General features: G+C 36.9%; 1 long non-coding RNA gene across 2 annotated transcripts in view; it reads left to right on the top strand.

Moving 5' to 3' along the window:
- Window positions 1-686: 686 nt before the first annotated feature.
- LOC147725553 (uncharacterized) overlaps window positions 687-6,678 on the top strand; it is a 30,615-nt gene continuing 24,623 nt past the window's right edge. The window contains exons 1-3 of one of the 2 annotated variants that reach the window (XR_015309837.1): window positions 687-770; window positions 2,619-2,649; window positions 5,492-5,600. This is a non-coding gene — a long non-coding RNA (uncharacterized LOC147725553). Of the gene's footprint in view, window positions 771-2,618; window positions 2,650-5,491; window positions 5,601-6,678 lie in introns of those variants that run through there. The other variant, XR_015309838.1, reaches the window with a different exon arrangement.

The raw sequence follows: 6,678 nt of genomic DNA, 5'->3' as shown, positions 1-6,678 counted from the left end.
GTGCCGTCTCTATACTGCATCTGGGTGCACGAGGTTGTGGGTTATCAGAAAACCGGTCAGTAAAACAGTTTTCTAAGATCACCTGGGACCAAAGATATTGGTCTATAAATCTCAGGCTCGTCAGGATCTAGGGAGGGTTTTTTCAACAACAGATCACAAGGATGGCCAGAATTTAACATAATGCTAAAAAATGTAACAATATCAGACTAATAAAAAAAATTGAATCATGACTATAATAGAGAGTAACTCTATGCAAGCCACAAATTAATCTACAAATGAAACAGATTTTTCTGGCATAACTAGCAAAATCCCAGATGAGGGTGATGCAACAAGGAAATATTTTTAGAAGAAATACACAGATTCTGATTTCTTCACAGATCAAGGACAAACCAAAATAGGAAAAACTAAACAAAGGACAAATAGAACAAATGCTTAAGGGTGCAGTAATTAAAAGATCAAGAATGTGAAGAAAGAAATAACAAGCACTTACAACCTTTTGCCTATAAAAGTAGGATTACTGTGTCACATGATTGAGATCGTATTTTGATATTATGTATTACCTCACCCCTTGGTATTTGGTGAACTCAATATATATTTAATTATATATTATATTATATTATATTATAATATATTATATTATATATTATCTTAAACTATACCACTATTTAATATCATTATGTATTTATAGACCACAGTCCCTATTTATGTCGACAAATCCTACAACAACAACCTCTTATATATTGAGAAGATCAGCAACACCTGGAATACTGGTAAGACAACTCACGAAAGCACAGTGTGTGCGCATTTATTCAATAAGTCACAGAAAATGCTAATTAGATCTTGATGACCTCCACTTTGCAAGTTGATTACCACTGTAGGTTCCTCTGGGCAGTTTCCTATGTCCAACAATAATTCAAGGTCATCAACAGAGTCATTCTGTGCTGCATCTCTGTACGTTTTCATACACTCCCTTTTAAAGGATGTTGTCTGGGCAATGATTTGGTATGAGATTGAAACTAGGGACATATCTCTTTGCAGTTTTTACACCAGCATCCAATCGCAGTCTTTAATTCAACCACATATTACTTCTTTTTTTTTTGTCGTTCTTATTCCAGCTTCAGATATTGTCATCTTCCTTGAGTTTCAATCCTAAGAGATTGTTGTAAGAATCTTTTAGCCAAACATAAGGTCAGATGGACACTTTAAGGTGGTTCTACAGATGTATGACGTTACAATGCATACTTTTACCACGCATACCTTTACAACGCGGTTTTTAACACGCATACCATTACAACGCATAGCGCTTTGGGGTGCTGGATAGTGAATAGTTTAATTTACTATTCCAACTCCAGTCCCCGTGGACACTAGGGAAGGTGTTGGATAGTAAATTAAACTTATTCCCTATCCTAGAGCGCCCCCCAGCGCAATGCGTTGTAATGGTTTGCGTTGTAATGACTGCATTGTAATGGTAGTGCGTGGTAAAAGATTCGTTGTAAAGGTTGTATACCGGTGCTACATGTCAAAACTCATGCACTAACCTGGTACTTCTCCTGATTTGTATCCGCATCCTTTGCTTATCGCTAATTCTGCTTCCCACTGGTCACTTTCTGAGAGGTGAACTCCAGGTCAGTGGAAAAGGGATGCTGGATAAGAGAAGAAAATATAGGTGGAGGCTTGTCAAGGGTCTTCATTGACCTTGTAGAATCTGGATCTCTCACAGGTCTTCACTACACTCCAATTCTGGCTAGACAACATGACAGGTGCTGTCATGATATTTGTTAAAATTGGGTTACTGTTTTAGTCCCCAACCTTTCTAATGTCTAATTAATTAATTGCGGGTTTTTAGCACACTAGAATTGACTCCCGAAGGAGTATCTCTGCGCAATAGACCGCTGGGGGAACCTGCCCTGGCTTTCCCTGTGAGATGGTCCCTACTGGGTATCTCCAAGGTGAAACCAGGCATCCCCGGCGTATGTGGGGGGCCATTGTGGAGATGAGGCAAGCTAATGCCCGAAGTTGCCGAGTGTGATCCCTGGTTGGAGTAGTGAGAATTATCGAGTCTGCCGACCCGGGTCCACAACCCTGCCACGTCGGGAATTGAACCCTGGTGCCGGGCTGTCCTCTGCTCCCAGGTCTGCCACCTCTAACCAGTGAGCCACACCACTCCACTCAACATTTTCTTGTTGTACCAGACACTTTCCTGTTCCCCACAACTTGTGAGGTATTTAGTTCCCATACTTTTCCTAGTTAAATGAATAGAGAAAAGAAAAAGATATGTACATTGTTATTTTACTATTACAGCCCAAAAACGTTATTCTATGCCATGAGCTTCCCGTAGGCCTTTCACCTGTTTTGACAGGTATTGTCTTAGAAGACATATACCTATTTATCAATGGGTATTAGTGAGATTTAGTGATTCCTCTCACCAAGACTACCTTTGGCTTGAAATGTCTTGTCCTCTTAACAAACGTATTTACTTTCTAAACTAAATATGTGACATGATCCTTACTCATATTTTTAAAATAAATGCATTGTTCGCACCAAACCCAAAGTCTATCAGGATGTCTATTATCATTTCTTTTTACAATCTCTTTATTAAAGTTTTCCTCTCTTTCCAGGTAAAGAACTCCTTGAGTTCACTGTTTTCAGGTAAGTCCGCACTCCTCAGCGCTAATCACTAATGCCTCACCTTGGTCTGCTGTTTTCCTTTTGCAGCAAACATAAACAAGAAAGGGCTCCACCATACTATTTTTTAGGTTGAAGAAACGGGGGAGCATAGAATAACAATCAGCAAAAAAGTATTCCTGCTTAGCCTGTATTTATTCAGACCCTGAATTAATGTACAAATACAAAGCTCTGATCACTTCCTGACTCCCCCAGCCATGACGCAACAGTTGTGGAACAAAAATGACTCTGTGCTGGACTATTAAGGATTCTGTCTGGGGACTGTGTGTTTAAGTCTCTTTGAGTTTGAATGGTTGGTTTGTATGTGAAGTGTTTGAGTTGAGTGGGGTTTGTGAAGATGCAGTAAAGCTTTTAATAGTGTTTTAATCGTTTCTGGATTATGTAAGGTATATGATTCATTTTGTATTACTATGTACAGATGTACTTTATACTTTGCATTTTGTATTGAAACTTGATATAAAAAGATATAAAAAAATATGAAAATTGAATAAATGTATTAGGAATAGTGTTGGGGCAGACTTATTTGTTGGGTAATTCATGGTGTGAAGAAATATAGGATAAACTGGAATACATTTTTGCTGTTTGCTCTTGCAGAAAACTGAGGTTTACAGATGCTGAGGTCCACTGATGTCATAAAGAAGAAACCGATATGTATTCACAAGAACTCTTTTTTGCAGCAGATGAGGAGCTCCCACTCCTTCAGAGTTCTAAATAGCAAGAAGGACCATTAATATTGGGCGTGGCTAAAATAACCCAGTTGCTGATACCCATGGAATGCTCAGTTCTCATGAGAGTTTCTTATTCTGGCTGTAGGAGCCTTCCTTTATGCTCAGTTTACTCAGGGTTGTCAAGACCAGTCTCTTGTGTGTCCCCATGCCCTTCTCTACAAGGAGTTCTGAAATGAAAACATGTGTAACTTTACAGCTAATACTCCATTGATTCTGTAAGATATATCATCTAACATTCTGCATTGTCATACTTATAAACCCTAAGCCCACATAGAGATTTAATACAACATACCACATTTTTGCTGTTACATGATGAATATGTCATAAGTGTCCAAATTGTATTGTTCATGGGAAATTACTTCAGATTACCAGTTGAGATAGATGTTGCTGCACAATGGTCGGATTTAAAGTGCCATACAGTGGTTTCTTGATCCCAAAATGCTGAAGTTTACTCAGGGTTGTCAAGACCAGTCTCTTGTGTGTCCCCCATGCCCTTCTCAAACACTATGGGGCCGATTATTATCGCGGATAATCTGCATCCTCCGGGCCGCTGCGGACTGCAAAAATAATTTAAAGTGCCATACAGTGGTTTCTTGATCCCAAAATGCTGAAATGACTGCTTTCACAGAGGGTTTAATATATGCCCCGTCAGCCTAAGCACAAATGTTCAATACTGTTTTAAATGCAGAAGCGGTTTGGTATCTAAAATTCACTAGAGTTCAACATATGCCTGATTCATCTTTGAACATTACGTGGATTCCCAAAAGTTGTCCGACAGTCTGATTTATTCAAGAGTTTCTTCTTTTTGTCTAATGCATAATGAATCTTAGTCATTGTACCATGCTCCTTTTAGTGCTCCATTTATCAATTCCTTTGGATAACAAAGTACAAGTAGTTTGGAAGCTAAGATGTATGTTCCTCTAAAATATTAAGCACTCTTCAAACATTCCTTTTTATTCAGTAAAATTGCTTATATGTCAATTTGTCTTTTTTTGCAGTGTTTTTATGTATCTGTACTTTTGTGGATACTTGGATATCCGAATAAAGTTCTTTTGATTGATTTGAATTTATCTCTCAGAATATGTGGATGTGAATTAGGATAATTTAAGGGTGTGTTTATATCTGTGTTTTTAATAAATCAAGGAAACTGATTCTTGTTTTTTTAAGGTGAATTTTAAGTTATCACATCTGGAATATAACAACTCATGGAACTGTAATAATCCATCAATAGAACCCTGTCAAATCATCATCAAATCATCAAGCTAATGCATCCACATCTTTATAGAGTCACTAAATGGGCACTCTCTGTGGTAAATTGTCTCATCCCCAAGTAGCACTATATATAGAATTGTCACATTTGGGGTACACGTTGCACCCATAGGAGTCCCGTTAATGTGCTGATTGAAGCTAATATCAACCAAAATATAATTAGCAATATCTGCTATTGTGGCACATTCTACCGCAAATACAGCTGGAAAGTTATATGGTCTAGGCGTACCATCTAATACTACATCAATCATTATCAGCTTATCAGCCCTGTGTTTGTGGAATGTTTATATGCAAACTTGATGTCTTAAATCACAAATTATTCACAAGCACAATCAATTTCCAGGCCTTATGTTTTTTGTGTGGCTGTAGAACTGTCCCTCACATAAAATCTTATCTTTACTACAAAAGGTTATAGGAAAAAAAAATCATATTAGCACAAACTGATATCCTCCTACAATGGTTTGACAGGGGGTGTAGTACATTTTTGTGAATTTTAAAGCGTATATAAAATGAAGATTCTGTAATTTGGGTTATACATGTTGATCTATCCAGCCCTCCTGTTTAATGTATGCAGCATTAACATAACCGAAGGCTGATATAGTAAAAATGTGGTGTATTGTATCAAATGCACATGTGGGTTCTGGTATATTGGCAAAAAAACTCAAGAAGTTAAAATGACATATCTTGCAGCATAAATCGAGAATTAGCTGTAAAGTTGCGAGTACTCCTTTTTTTGAACACTTTACAGTGAAACAGCATAGAGAAATAGATATTTTCTAATTTGTTATCAATTCTGTCTGTCCTTCTAGGAGGTGAATTAAAGTGTCATTGGATTTGGGACTGGACACAATCAAGTACGGTTTGAAGTCAGCAATTGAATGGCGTGCTCTTGCCATGCTGTGAAATAAATTTGAGAGTGATACGTCCAACTCTATTTGGCTTTGAGAATAACAATCATCGATTTCCTATAGTTTCTATTTTGCTGTTTGAAATTAGTAAACCGATTATTTGCCTATGCTGTGCAGATTGCTTAATTTCTGTTTTGTAGTGTGAATTCAGTAGACTAATGGTGCATCCATGCTGTGCTGGGAAATCCTGTGGGTGAGAAATACAGCTATTATTTTTCACATTTGTTCATATTGTGTTTTAGCTCTTGATCTTTTGAAGGGTCACGTTCCAACCTAATATAGACCCTGCCCTTACTTTCACATATGTAACTGGTACCGCTTTAGATGTTGCTGATGGCTTTGGATTTAGACCATTTGACTCCAATTACTAACTAGTTTGATTCAAGTAAAAGTATATTAGCATGGCGGTTTTGTATCGGTGTTCATAATTTGTGTAAGACATATAGGGCCAGATGTACGACCTTCCAATTAGTGAGTTGCAAATTGCATCGCACTTGCGACTTGCAATTTGGGACTCGCTAATTGGGATGCACAACAGTGTCTGAAACATTGTTTGCGATTCCCAAAGGGGTCGCAAATTGCATGCCTCATATTAATGAGGCTGTTGCAATTTGTGACCTGCTGGGGTCAGCAAACCTCCATATCTGGGACGGTGAGCAGTCAAAATCTCAAAATTTAAATATCGACCTACACTAATATCAAGTTTTTAATACCTTTGGGGCAGAATATCGAAGTCAAGAATATCCTCGACAGCAAAGTAAGTAATATCAATTTATTTAATATCAAAGCAAGTAATATTGAAGTAAATATTATCGTTAGCAAAAATATCATTGTAAATATTATTGCTTTTTTTTGCGCTATGTATTTAGTATGTATTTTAGATGTATGTATAACGTTTTTTTTAATGTATTTTCATTACTTTTATATACATGTATTAAATGTTTAGAAAATAGTAATTTTTGTTTTGAAAAAAAATTGTGTTTTAGTTTTAGAGCAGGTTGTGGGTTTATAGGGGAATAGGTTGGGAAGTAATTTAATTATAATTAATGAATTAAAATGTTTTTATTTAATGTTATTGATTGTTAATT

The sequence above is a fragment of the Lissotriton vulgaris genome, chromosome 3_2, assembly GCF_964263255.1.
Source record: "Lissotriton vulgaris chromosome 3_2, aLisVul1.2, whole genome shotgun sequence".
Classification (NCBI taxonomy): Eukaryota; Metazoa; Chordata; class Amphibia; order Caudata; family Salamandridae; genus Lissotriton; species Lissotriton vulgaris.
Note: the sequence above shows the minus strand (reverse complement) of the source record. Positions and strands in the feature narration are given on the sequence as shown.